Here is a 12,753-nt window from a genome sequence, read left to right on the forward strand (position 1 = left end):
CCATAGTTATAAACCTTTCCAGAAAAATACTCTTGATTAGATAACTTCATATGTGAATTCCTCAAAACATTTAAGAGTGAAATAGCATTAACCCTATCCAAACTCTGCCAGATAACAAAACAGAGTAAGAACACTTTTCAACTAATGTTCTGAAGCCATTGAAACCTTATTACCAAATTTTATAAGGACATCACAAGAAAGAAAATGTCTGTTACATAAAATAAGAAATATCAATAATTCTTGCCTCTTTTGTCAAAGATAAGGTGTCCATAGGTGTGTGGATTCATCTCTGTGCTTTCTATTTTTTTTCATTGATTGATATTTCTGTCTTTGTGCCATACTGTCTTAATGACTGTGGCCTTGTAGTAGAGACTGAAGTCAGGCAGGTTGATTCCTCCAGTTCCATTCTTCTTTCTCAATATTGCTTTGGCTATTCAAGGTTTTTTGTATTTCCATACAAATCGTGAAATTATTTGCTCTAGTTCTCTGAAAAATATTGTAGCTTGATAAGGATTGCACTGGATCTTAATTATTATATTAGTATAGTAAATTTTATCTATTTACCATATTCTAAATACAATGGCTCTTTCACTAAAGATCTTAAAAAGAAAAATTTCAAGCAGTATTATCAGAAATATGTGGCCCTATGATCAGTCTCTAAATGATCCCAAATATCCAAACATTTGGAACACCAATGAAAAATGAATGTTGGCTTGAATTGATAAGAGTTTTTATAAATACTGATGTTCATCCAGTAATTTTAGTCATATGTACATTTCATAGAGAAATGAGAAGTAAAAAAACAGTTCTACCTTAGTGAAGACCAGATTATTACTATAAAGTCTTGCCACAAATTTCTTATTCTGAGTGATTTAGAACATATATATATAAAGATAAATAGGAAGCGATGATTATTTTGTTTTTAGATCTCTTTAATGCAACTGATTTTCCCCAAATGAGGCTGTATATTTTATTCCCTGTTGTCTGCTTATTTTTAAATATTTCTTTTTAAAGAAATAACTTTCTGTACCTAAGAACAATTCAGTGTTTCTTTTTCTTTTTTAAATTACTTTACAAAGCTCCAGTGAAGAGAATAATCCATAAGCATCTGGTTTATGGATACTAATAATTATTCTTTTAAGACAAATCGATATAACTCTAGTAATAGAGTTATTGAAATATGTCTTTAAGGTTTTATTATGCTTTCCAGATGTTTAGCATGTCCTGATTATAATACCTTTATTAGATATAAAAATCATCACTTGGATAAATTTTTTCCAGTACCATGTATTGGATTTTAAACATTAGGTTGTGCATTTGTTTTAGTGGTAAGATAATAAATATGTTTCTTAAAAATTAAAGCTTAGCAGAGTAATTTTGAATCTTTTGTTGTCATGATATAACATAACATTTGTCATTTTAACCATTTTAAGTATAAAATTCAGTGGCACTAATTATATTTATAAAGTTGTGCAACCATAATCACTATCTGTTTACAAATTTTTCACTACCTTAAACAGAAACTCAGTACCATTTATGCAATAAATCCCTATAACTCCCACCCCAAAACTTCTGGTAATTTCTAATCTACTTTGTTTCTGTGGATGTCTATTCTAGGCATTTTATATAAGTGCAACCAAATAATATCTATCCTCCTGTGTCTTGCTTATTTTTTAATATTTATTTATTTTTAATTGATGATTGCTTTACAATATTGGTCTGATTTCTGTTATACATCAGCATGGATTAACCATAGGTGTACATATGTACCCACCCTCTTGAATCTTCCTCCCAACTCCCACACATTCTCACCCCTCTGTGTTATTTCAGAGCCCCAGTTTGAGTTCCCTGAGGCATACAGCAAATTCCCTTTGGCTATCTATATACATATGTTAGTGTATATGCATCCATGCTACTCTCTCTGTTTGTCTCACCCTCTCCATCTTCTCCCCCACCTTTGTCCGTAGTCTGTTCTTCTAAGTCTCTGTCTCCATTGCTGCTCTATGAAGAGGTTCATCCATACCTTCCTTCTAAATTTCATATATATGTATTAATAGACAATATTTGTTTTATTCTTTCTGACTTACTTCATTCTTTATAATAGGCTCTAGTTTCAAGACCTCATTAGAATGGACTCAAATGTGTTTTTGACTGAACAGTATTTCATTGTATTCATGTACCATGGTTTCTTTATCCATTCACCTGTTGATGGACATCTAGGTTATTTCCATGTCTTGGCTATAGTAAATGGTGCTGCAATGTACATTGCAAAACATGTAACTTTTCCACTTTTGGTTTCTTCAGGGTATATTCCTGGCATAGAATATTCTTCAGAGTATGTTCTTCAGGTATAGAAGTGGTATTTCTGGGTCATATGACAGTTTTATTCCTAGTTTTTAAAGGAATCTCCATAACGTCTTCCATAGTGGCTGTATGAATTTACATTCCTACCAGCAGTGTAGGAGTGTTACTTTTTCTCCACACCCACTCCAGCACTTGTTTTTGGTGGATATTTTTATCATGGCCATTTTGTCTGGTGTGAGGTGGTATGTCACTGAAGTTTTGATTTGCATTTCTTTAATAATGAGTGATGTTGAGCATTTCTTCTTCTGTTTATTAGCCATCTGTATGTCTTCTTTGGAGAAATGTCTGTTTAGGACTTTTGCCCAATTCTTGACTGGGTTGTGTTGTATGAACTGCTTGAGTATTTTGGAAATTAACCCTTTGTCAGTTGTTTCATTTGCAATTGTTTACTCCCATTCTGATCTTTTCACCTTGTTTGTAGTTTCCTTTGCTGTGCAAAAACTTTTTAGTTTACTTCAGTTCAGTTCAGTCACTCAGTCATGTCTGACTCTTTGCAACCCCATGGACTGCAGCATTCCAGGCTTCCCTATCCATCACCAACTTCCAGGGCTTACTCAAACTCATGTCCATTGAGTTTGTGATGCCATCCACCCATCTCATCCTCTGTCGTCCCCTTCTCCTTCTGCCTTCAATCTTTCCCAACATCAGGGTCTTTTCAAATGAGTCAGTTCTTTGCATCAGGTGGCCAAAGTATTGAAGTTTCAGCTTCAGCATCAGTCCTTCCAATGAATATTCAGGACTGATTTCCTTTAGGATGGACTGGTTGGATGTCATTGCAGTCCACAGGACTCTCAAGAGTCTTTTCCAACACCACAGTTCAAAAGCATCAATTCTTTGGCGCTCAGCTTTCTTTATAATCCAACTTTCACATCCATATATGACTACTGGAACAACCATAGCTTTGACTAGATGGACCTTTGTTGGCAAAGTAATGTCTCTGCTTAAATTTAATTAGGTCCAAATTATTTATTTATTTTTATTTTATTTGCATTATTATAGGAGGTGCGTCATAAAGGATCTTGCTATGATTTATGTCATACAGTGTTCTGCCTATGCTTTCTTTTTTTTTTTCTCCAAAAGTTTCACTTTTTTTTTTTCAATTTTAGGAATCTTTACTTAAAAACAACCTTATCTTAAGATGGAGTAAGTTTGGTTTTACGAGCAGCAAGCAAAGTACAGAAGCAAAAATGCATTACAGGAGCATTAAGTTCTACATTAGGTCACAGCGTCTAATCTGAAATCACACCCATAATATCATTTTTCAGGATATTTGGGAAATAGTTATTTCCCAGGATGTCTGAACAATAGCTACTCTATTTTGACTTTTAATTGTAAAAAAAAAAAAAATTAATAGCCAAAGCAGATTTCACCATTAATGAAGTCAGTGTTTTTCTAAGTATGAGAAGATGCAAGAATTGGAACTCATGAAACCTTTTTCTGAAAAGATCTAACTATCTGAAGGCCTGTTCTGCCAGTTTTTTTTTTTTTTTTTTCAGAGCACTGAGTGCCTCATTCCTGATTTTCACCCTGAACTTCTTTCAGGGGGTGTTGAAGGTCAGCAGCTTTCAATGGTCATGATATAATCTTATTAGAGGAAGCTGGCAAGTACCAACTTCCAGTCAGCAGGGTCCCTTCATAGCCACATATCTGATCATGTGACACCATTTCATGGCCATTGTGTCCTGCCGTGCTGGGAAGGCTCATTCCCAGGTCTAGGGAAGTGATGGGCCACTCAGTGTGCTAAAATTGGACCAGGCCTTGCAAGTAGCAAAAGTTTCTGGACCACTGTCTTACTAGCCTCCTGATCCAGGAAAATATTTCCTCTTGTTGCTTTTTCCCATACCCAGAGTCACATTATTACAATTATTGATCTCATATGGAACTTTCAGTTCAGCATTATATCACAGGCTCAGTGAAACAAGTGACATAGAAAATAATATAGCCATAGCTAGCAGTTATTAGTAAAATAAGAATTATAAGTCAAGAACTTTCATTAGATAAAGCCTGGTATACCCCAAGTCACCTGACTTCATTCGTTAAATGATTATAGTCTGGTGTTAATCTCTTGGTTGTACATTATGGAGCATCCGACCTTTATCTGAAGACTTGGTTAATGAGATAAGCCTTAGAAACTAACCTAGAGTGTCCTTTTTAAATAACTTAATTAAATCTTTTAGCAGTATCACGTAACAAGGAACTGTCTCAGCAGTGAGTCTTAGTAAACACTAGACATTAACAAAACTAGAAACTTAATTTAACAATTTACAAAACTTAATATTCCGTGATTTTTCATTATGGAGGCCCTGTAGCCAGGGAGGCTTTAACCCATCAAATAAAAAATGAGGTTTGTCAGGGAGCTGGGAAAAGCCAAGAAGCCATCTTGGATTTCCCATAGCCATGACTCTGATTTCCAGCTATTGCTTTTAATTTTCCAATTTAGAAGCAGACTGTTGCCATGGTTTAAGGACATTAGGATGGCACAAGTCTAACAGAGTTTTTGTATAAGCTGAATGAGCTTTTACATGACTACAAACCCGACAATTGGATTAATTTCTAAAACTAGCATAGGATCAGGTCTATGGTAGAAAAGCATTTGATTTATATGCAGAGGGATAAGAAGTCAAGAAAACATTATAAATGATCTGCCTGTGCTTTCTTCTAAGAATTTTTTAGTTTCTGGTGTTGCATTTATCCATTTAGAGTTTATCTTTGTGTATAGTGTCAGGAAGTGTTCTAATTTCATTCCTTTGCACAAAGTTATCCAGTTCTTTCAGCACCACTTATCAAAGAGACTATATTTTCTGATTGTATGTTCTTGTCTCCTTTGTCCAAGATAATGTGCCTATATGTCTGTAGGTTTATCTCTGGACTTTCTATCTTGTTCCATTGGCCTATACTTCTGTATTTCTGCCAGGAACATACTGCCTTGGTGACTGTAGCTTTGTAGTATAGTCAGAAATCATATAAGTTGATTCCTCCAGTTCCATTCTTTCTCAAGACTGCTTTGTCTATTCAGGGTGTTTTCTGTTTATGTACGAATTGTGAAAAATTTTGTTCTACTTCTGTGAAAAATGTCATTGGTAATTTGATAGAGATTGCATTGAATCTGTAGATTGCTTTTGGTACTACAGCCATTTTCACAAGATTGATTCCTGTAACTCAGGAGCATGGAATATCTCTCCATCTGTTTATGTTGTCTTTGATTTCTTTCATCAGTGTTTCTTATAGTTTTCTGTATATAGCTCTTTTGTCTCCTTCAGTTCAGTTCAGTTCAGTCGCTCAGTCGTGTACGATTCTCCGCGACCCCATGAATCACAGCACGCCAGGCCTTCCTGTCCATCACCACCTCCCGGAGTTCACTCAAACTCATGTCCACAGAGTCGGTGATGCCATCCAGCCATCTCATTCTCTGTCATCCCCGTCTCCTCCCACCCCCAATCCCTCCCAGTATCAGACTCTTTTCCAGTGAGTCAACTCGTCGCATGAGGTGGCCAAAGTATTGCAGTTTCAGCTTTAGCATCAGTCCTTCCAATGAACACCCATGATTGATCTCCTTTAGAATGGACTGGTTGGATCTCCTTGCAGTCCAAGGGACTTTCAAGAGTCTTCTCCAGCACTGCTGTTCAAAAGCATCAATTCTTCGTGATATTGGCCTATAATTTTCTTTTTTTTTGTGATATGTTGGTCTGGCTTTGGTATCAGGGTGTTTGTGGCCTTGTAGAATTAGTGTGAATGTATTCCTTCCTCTCCAATTTTTTGGAAGAGTTTCAATAGGATAGACATTAGCTCTTCTCCAAATGTTTGATGGAATTCACCTGTGAAGCCACCTGTTCCTGGGCTTTTGTTTTTTAGGAGCCTTTTGATCACAGTTTCAATTTCAGTGTTTGTAATTGGCTTGTTCATAATTTCTATTTCTTCCTGGTTCAGTCTTGGGAGGTTGAACTTTTCTAAGAATCTGTCCATTTACTCTAGGTTGTCCTTTTTATTAGCATATATTGCTCATAATAGTCTGTTATTATCATTTTTATTTCTGTATTGTCTGTTGTAACCTCATCTTTTTCATTCCTAATTTCATTGATTTGATTTTCTCCCTTTTTCACTATGAATCTGGATAATGCTTTGTCAATTTTTTTTATCTTCTCAAAGGACTAGGTTTGAGTTTTATTGATCTTCACTATTGTTTCCTTCATTTCTTTTTCATTTATTTCTGCTCTGATCTTGATAATTTCTTTCTTTCTACTAACCTTGTTTTATTTTTGCAGCTGCTTTAGGTGTAGAGTTAGGTTGTCTATTCAATGTTCTTTTGTTTCCTGAGGTAGGATTGTATTGCTATAAACTTCCCTTTTAGAACTGCTTTTGCTGCATTCCGTAGGTTTTGGGTCAGTGTGTTTTTGTTGTCTTTTGTTTCTGGGAATCTTTTGAGTCCCCTTCTTATTTCTTCAGTAACCTCTTCATTATTTAGAAATGTATTGTTTAATCTCCATGTGTTTGTGTTTTTTACAGGCTTTTTTTTTCTGTAATTGATATCTAGTCCCATAGCATTGTCATCAGAGAAGATGCTTGATATGATTTCAGTTTGCTTAAATTTACTGAGGCTTGATTTGTGGCCCAAGATGTGGTCTATCCTGGATAATGTTCTGTGTGCACTTGAGAAGAAAGTATATTGTTCTACACTTGGATGGAAATTCCTTAAGATATCAAATAGGTCCATTTGGTCTAATATTTCATTTAAGATTTGTGTTTGCTTATTGTTTTCTGTTTTAATGATCTGTCCATTGGTATAAGTGAGGTGTTGAATTCTCCTACTATTATTTTGTTACTGTCGATTTTACCTTCTATGTCTGTTAGTGTTTGCCTTATATATTGAGGTGCACGTATATTGGGTACATAAATATTTAAAATTGTTTTGTTTTCTTGGATTTATCCTTTGATCATTGTTTAGCATTGTTCTTTATCTCTTGTAATAATCTTTATTTTAAAGTCTATTTTTTCTGAGATGAGTATTGCCACTCTAGCTTTCTTTGGATTTCTATTTGCATAGCATATATTTTTCCATCCTTTCACTTTCAGTCTGCATGTGTCTCTAGGTATGAAGTGGGTCTCTTGTAGGCAGCATATTTATGGGTCTTGATTTTGTATTCAGTTAACCAGTCTGTATGTTTTGGCTGGAGCATGTAATCAGTTTACATTTAAAGTAATTATTGATGTATATGTTTCTATCGGCATTTTCTTAATTGTTTTAGGTTTGTTTTTTAGGTCTGTCCTTTCACCTGTGTTTGCTGCCTATATAAGTTCGTTTAGTATTTGTTGTAAAGCTGATTTGATGTGCCAAATTCTCTTATCTTTTGGTTATCTGTAATGCTTTTGATTTCTCTGTCAATTTGGAATGATATCTTTCCTCAGTAGAGTAATCTTGGTTATAGATTTTTTTGTTTCTTTCAGTACTTTAAATATATTGTATTCCCTCCCGGTCTGCAGGATTTCTGATGAAAGGGCCGCTGTTAGTCACATGGATTATCCCTTGTATTTTACTTGTTGCTTTTCTCTTGCTGCTTTTAATATTCTTTGTGTTTAATCTCTGTTAGCTTGATTAGTCGGAGAAGGCAATGGCAAGCCACTCCAGTACTCTTGCCTAGAAAATCCCATGGATGGTTGAGCCTGGTAGGCTGCAGTCCGTGGGGTCACTAAGAGTCGGACACGACTTCACTTTCACTTTTCACTTTCACTTTTCACTTTCACACATTGGAGAAGGAAATGGAAACCCACTCCAGTGTTCTTGCCTGGAGAATCCCAGGGACAGGGTAGCCTGGTGGGCTTCCGTCTATGGGGTCACACAGAGTCAGACACGACTGAAGTGACGCAGCAGCAGCAGCAGCAGCTTGATTAGTATGTATCTCGACATGTTTCTCCTTGGATTTATCCTGTATGGGACTCTCTTTGCTCCTTGGTCTTGACTGACTATTTCTCTTCCCATGTTGGGGAAATTTTCAAGTATAGTTTCTTCAAAATATTTTTCAATGCCTTTCTTTTTCTCTTCTTCCTCTCGACCCCTATAACTCGAATGTTGGTGTGTTTGATATTATTGCAGATATCTCCGAGGCTATACACATTTCTTTTCAGTCTTTCTCTTTTATTCTGATCTTCAGCAGTTATTTCGACCATTCTATCTTCCAGTTCACTTATACATTCTTCTACTTCAGTTATTCTACTATTGGTTCTTTCTAAAGTACTTTTCAGTTCAGTAATTGTGTTACTAATCTCTGTTTATTTTTTCTGTGTCATTGTTAATTTTATTAATTGTTTCTTGTATTTTCTCCATTTTGTTGTCAAGGCTTTGGAACATATTTACTATCAATATTCTGAATTATTTTTCAGGTAGTTTGCTTATTTCCTCTTCATTTATTTGACTTTGTTCTTTCATTTTTTACATATCTATCTTTTCATTATTTTCCTCTAACTTACTCCTTTTGAGATCTCCTTTTCCCAACTTTTACTGTTGCATTCCTTATTCCTTTTGGTTTTTGCCCTCGTTTAGAAACTTTGATTCAGTGATTTATGTTGACTTCTTGTTAGGGGTGACTTGTGCCTGTGTTCCAGTGGAAGGAGGTGAGTTGTTGTATTTTTTTTTTCCTTCTGATAGGTAGGGCTGTGTGAGGTAGTATATTTTAGAATGTCTGTAGGAATCCTATCTGCTAATGATTGTTTTTGTGTTTTTGTCTTGCTTGTTTTTTTGGTAAAGTCTCCTGCAGTGAATGTCATTGGCAGTTGAGTGATACCAGGTTTTGTATACAGGTGTAGACCTTCATGAAAGTTCTCAGTAATTTATACCCACTGGAGTTAATAGTTCTCTGGCAATTTGGGATCCTGGACTCAATGCTCCCATGTCAATGATTCAAACCTCATCCTTGGATGGGGAACTAAGACTCCATACGTCATTTGTTATGGGGTTAAAATGGTTTAAAAGCAAATACATAAAGAAAAAAGCAAAATATGTCTTGAAATAAAAGACAAACGCAGATAAATGCTAAATAAAAGATCAGGCAGGTAATTACAAAAATAATGGTACATATACACAACCTTGCTGCTGCTGCTGCTGCTAAGTCACTTCAGTCGTGTCCGACTCTGTGTGACCCCATAGTCGGCAGCCCACCAGGCTCTCCTGTGCCTGGGATTCTCCAGGCAAGAACACTGGAGTGGGTTGCCATTTCCTTCTCCAATGCATGAAAGTGAAAAGCGAAAGTAAACTCTTCGCGACCCCATGGAATGCAGCCTTCCAGGCTCCTCCATCCATGGGATTTTCCAGGCAAGACACAACCTTACACAATCATAAATATAACCAAAGTATTCCAAAGAAAAAATAATACAGCAGATTGACTTCGTGAGCAAAGGAAAGCAGGAATGATATCAACCAATTAAAACTAGAGTTAACTAACAACACTTAATCCAAAAAACTGAGCTCAAGCAGAGTGCCAGCTGGGGAATATATGAAAAAAAACTTAACAATGTAACATACGTGGTGAAATAAAGGAAGCATGAAGGATGAAAAAAGCAGAGAAGGGAGAGAAAAGATAAAGAAAGGGGTAGAAGAAAAGGTAAATGAAAAGAGAACAGCAAAGATAAATAGGCTATTGAAAAAGACATATATACATATATATATATATATATATATATATATATATATATATATATATATATAAAGGAATAGCTACAACAGGGAAAGAACAATAAGAAAAACAGCCGAGGAGCACAAAACCAAAATCAAAAAAATCACACTTTCCCACAGTGCTCTGCACTGTGAAGAAGCGGTTCCCAGGGACTGGGGGCATTTTGTGTTGGTTGGAGCCGGAGTAACAAGGTGGCGGCGTTGGCGGAGTGACAGGCGTCCCCCCAGGCAGGAGCCAGTGGCAGTGGTGGCAGCGGAATTGCCACCCTAGCTTCACCGCTCTCCTTTTCCAGCCCGAGACGTCGCTGGGAAAGTGAGGCAGCGGCGGCTGCCAGAAACAAGTGGCTCAGCCTGGTAACTGTGAGAACTCCTTCAACAATCTGTGGCCTGGCCAAAAAAGTCTGACAGCAGCGGTCATCAGGTTCCTCTTGGCCTATTCTGGGCCCTGTAACGCCAAGAAAGAGCCATCGTTTTCTGTTTCCTGCCGCTCTCCACAGCCTTGCTCCGTGGTCGAGCCCTAGAGGCCTCCATCCTCCCCTTAGAGGTGTCGGGGCCTAGCCCCAGCCTCCATCTTCCTCTCTCAGGATGGCGAGCAGCAGTGGCTCCAAGGCCGAATTCATTGTTGGAGGGAAATATAAACTGGTATGGAAAATCGGGTCTGGCTCCTTCAGGGACATTTATTTGGCGATCAACATCACCAACGGCAAGGAGGTGGCAGTGAAGCTAGAATCCCAGAAGGCCAGGCATCCCCAGTCGCTGTAGGAGAGCAAACTCTATAAGATTCTTCAAGGTGGGGTTGGCATCGCCCACATACGGTGGTATGGTCAGGAAAATGACTATAACATGCTAGTTATGGATCTTCTTGGACCCAGCCTTGAAGACCTCTTCAATTTCTGTTCAAGAAGGTTCACAATGAAAACTGTATTTATGTTAGCTGACGAGATGATCAGTAGAATCGAATATGTGCACACAAAGAATTTTATACACAGAGACATTAAACCAGATAACTTCCTAATGGGTATTGGGTGTCACTGTAATAAGTTATTCCTTATTGATTTTGGTTTGGCCAAAAAGTATAGAGACAACAGGACAAGGCAACACATACCATACAGAGAATATAAAAACTCACTGGCACTGCTCGGTATGCTAGCATCAATGCACATCTTGGTATTGAACAAAGTCGCCGAGATGACATGGAATCATTAGGAAATGTTTTGATGTATTTTAATAGAACCAGCCTGCCATGGCAAGGACTAAAGGCTGCAACAAAGAAGCAAAAATATGAAAAAAATTAGTGAAAAGAAGATGTCCACACCCGTTGAAGTTTTATGTAAGGGATTTCCTGCAGAATTTGCCATGTACTTAAACTATTGTCGTGGGCTGTGCTTTGAGGAAGCCCCGGATTGCATGTACCTGAGGCAGCTATTCCGCATTCTTTTCAGGACCCTGAATCACCTATATGACTACACATTTGATTGGACAATGTTAAAGCAGAAAGTAGCACAGCAGGTAGCTTCTTCAAGTGGGCAGGGTCAGCAGGCCCAAACCCCCACAGGTTTCTAAGAATGAATCAAGGAACAGAGGAAGCAGAGTTGATCGGAGCAGCATTTGTTTCTCCCCAAATCTAGAAATTTTAGTTCATATGTACACTAGCCATTGGTTGTGGACAACCATTTACTTGGTGTAAAGAACTTAATTTTTAGTATAAACTGGCTCTGGGCAGCATTGGTGATGGATGCTGTGTCCTGACTTGTAGCCACTGTAATTGTGAATATTAACTGAGAGTGAAACATGGTGTCAGTTTTCTATTGCATTTTTTCAAGTGGAAAAGTTCACTAAATGGTTGACACACACAAATTGGTGGAGAAATTGTGCATATGCCAATTTTTTGTTAAAATCTTTTATTTTTAATTATACTGCTTTGAGATCTCATTTCAGAAGAATGGCATGAACAGTCTTCAGCCACAGCTGTGAGGGTTGTAAATGCTCACAATTGTGCATTCTTAGGGTTTATCCATCCCTGGGGTTTGCAAGTTGTTCACTTAAAACATTCTTAAAATGGTTGGCTTCTGGTTTGCAAGCCAGCTGATATGGTAGCAACCAAAGTTTCCAGTGTTTGAGCATATGAAAGACTCTGCCTGCTTAACTGTGCTAGTAATAACAGCATCTAAAGTGAAGACTTTAAGAAAAACTTAGTGACTACTAGATTATCCTTTGGACTTTGCATTAACTCTATAATGTTCTTGGTATTAAAAAAAAGCACATATTTGTCACAGAAATTTAGTTAACATCTTACAACTGAACATGTATATATGTTGCTTAGATAAATGTAATCACTGTAAACATCTAAAACAAAAAGTAAGAAACAATCATTGAAACATTTTAACAAGAAAAAATGAGGAAAAATCCACAGCACCACAGAAGTCTAATATAAACAATGTTGGGGAATTAACAATGTGATTTAAAAGAATAAAGAAAAAAGTTCTGAAGGTCGTAGTTCTTCTTAGTTGTGGAGTCTGTCTCTGTGGATAGGGTTTGATTAGTGTCCTGTGATGGTTTCCTGGTTGAGGGGATTTGTACCTGTGTTCAGGTTGATGGAGCTGCATCTCTTCTCTTTGAAAGGCAGTACAATGCCCAGTAGTAGGTTTTGGAGTGTCTCTGGGTTCAGCCATGAAATTAAAAGGTGCTTGTTCCTTGGAAGAAAAGCTATGACAATCTTAGTGTAT

The 12,753-nt window shown here is 37.1% G+C and overlaps 1 pseudogene; it reads left to right on the plus strand.

Moving 5' to 3' along the window:
* The first annotated feature begins 10,589 nt into the window (after positions 1–10,589).
* Positions 10,590–12,148, plus strand: LOC129534842 (casein kinase I pseudogene; annotated as a pseudogene).
* Positions 12,149–12,753: the final 605 nt, after the last annotated feature.

The sequence above is a fragment of the Moschus berezovskii genome, chromosome X (genome assembly GCF_049115385.1).
Source record: "Moschus berezovskii isolate FMDL1 chromosome X, NW_MosBer_1.0, whole genome shotgun sequence".
Taxonomy (NCBI): domain Eukaryota; kingdom Metazoa; phylum Chordata; class Mammalia; order Artiodactyla; family Moschidae; genus Moschus; species Moschus berezovskii.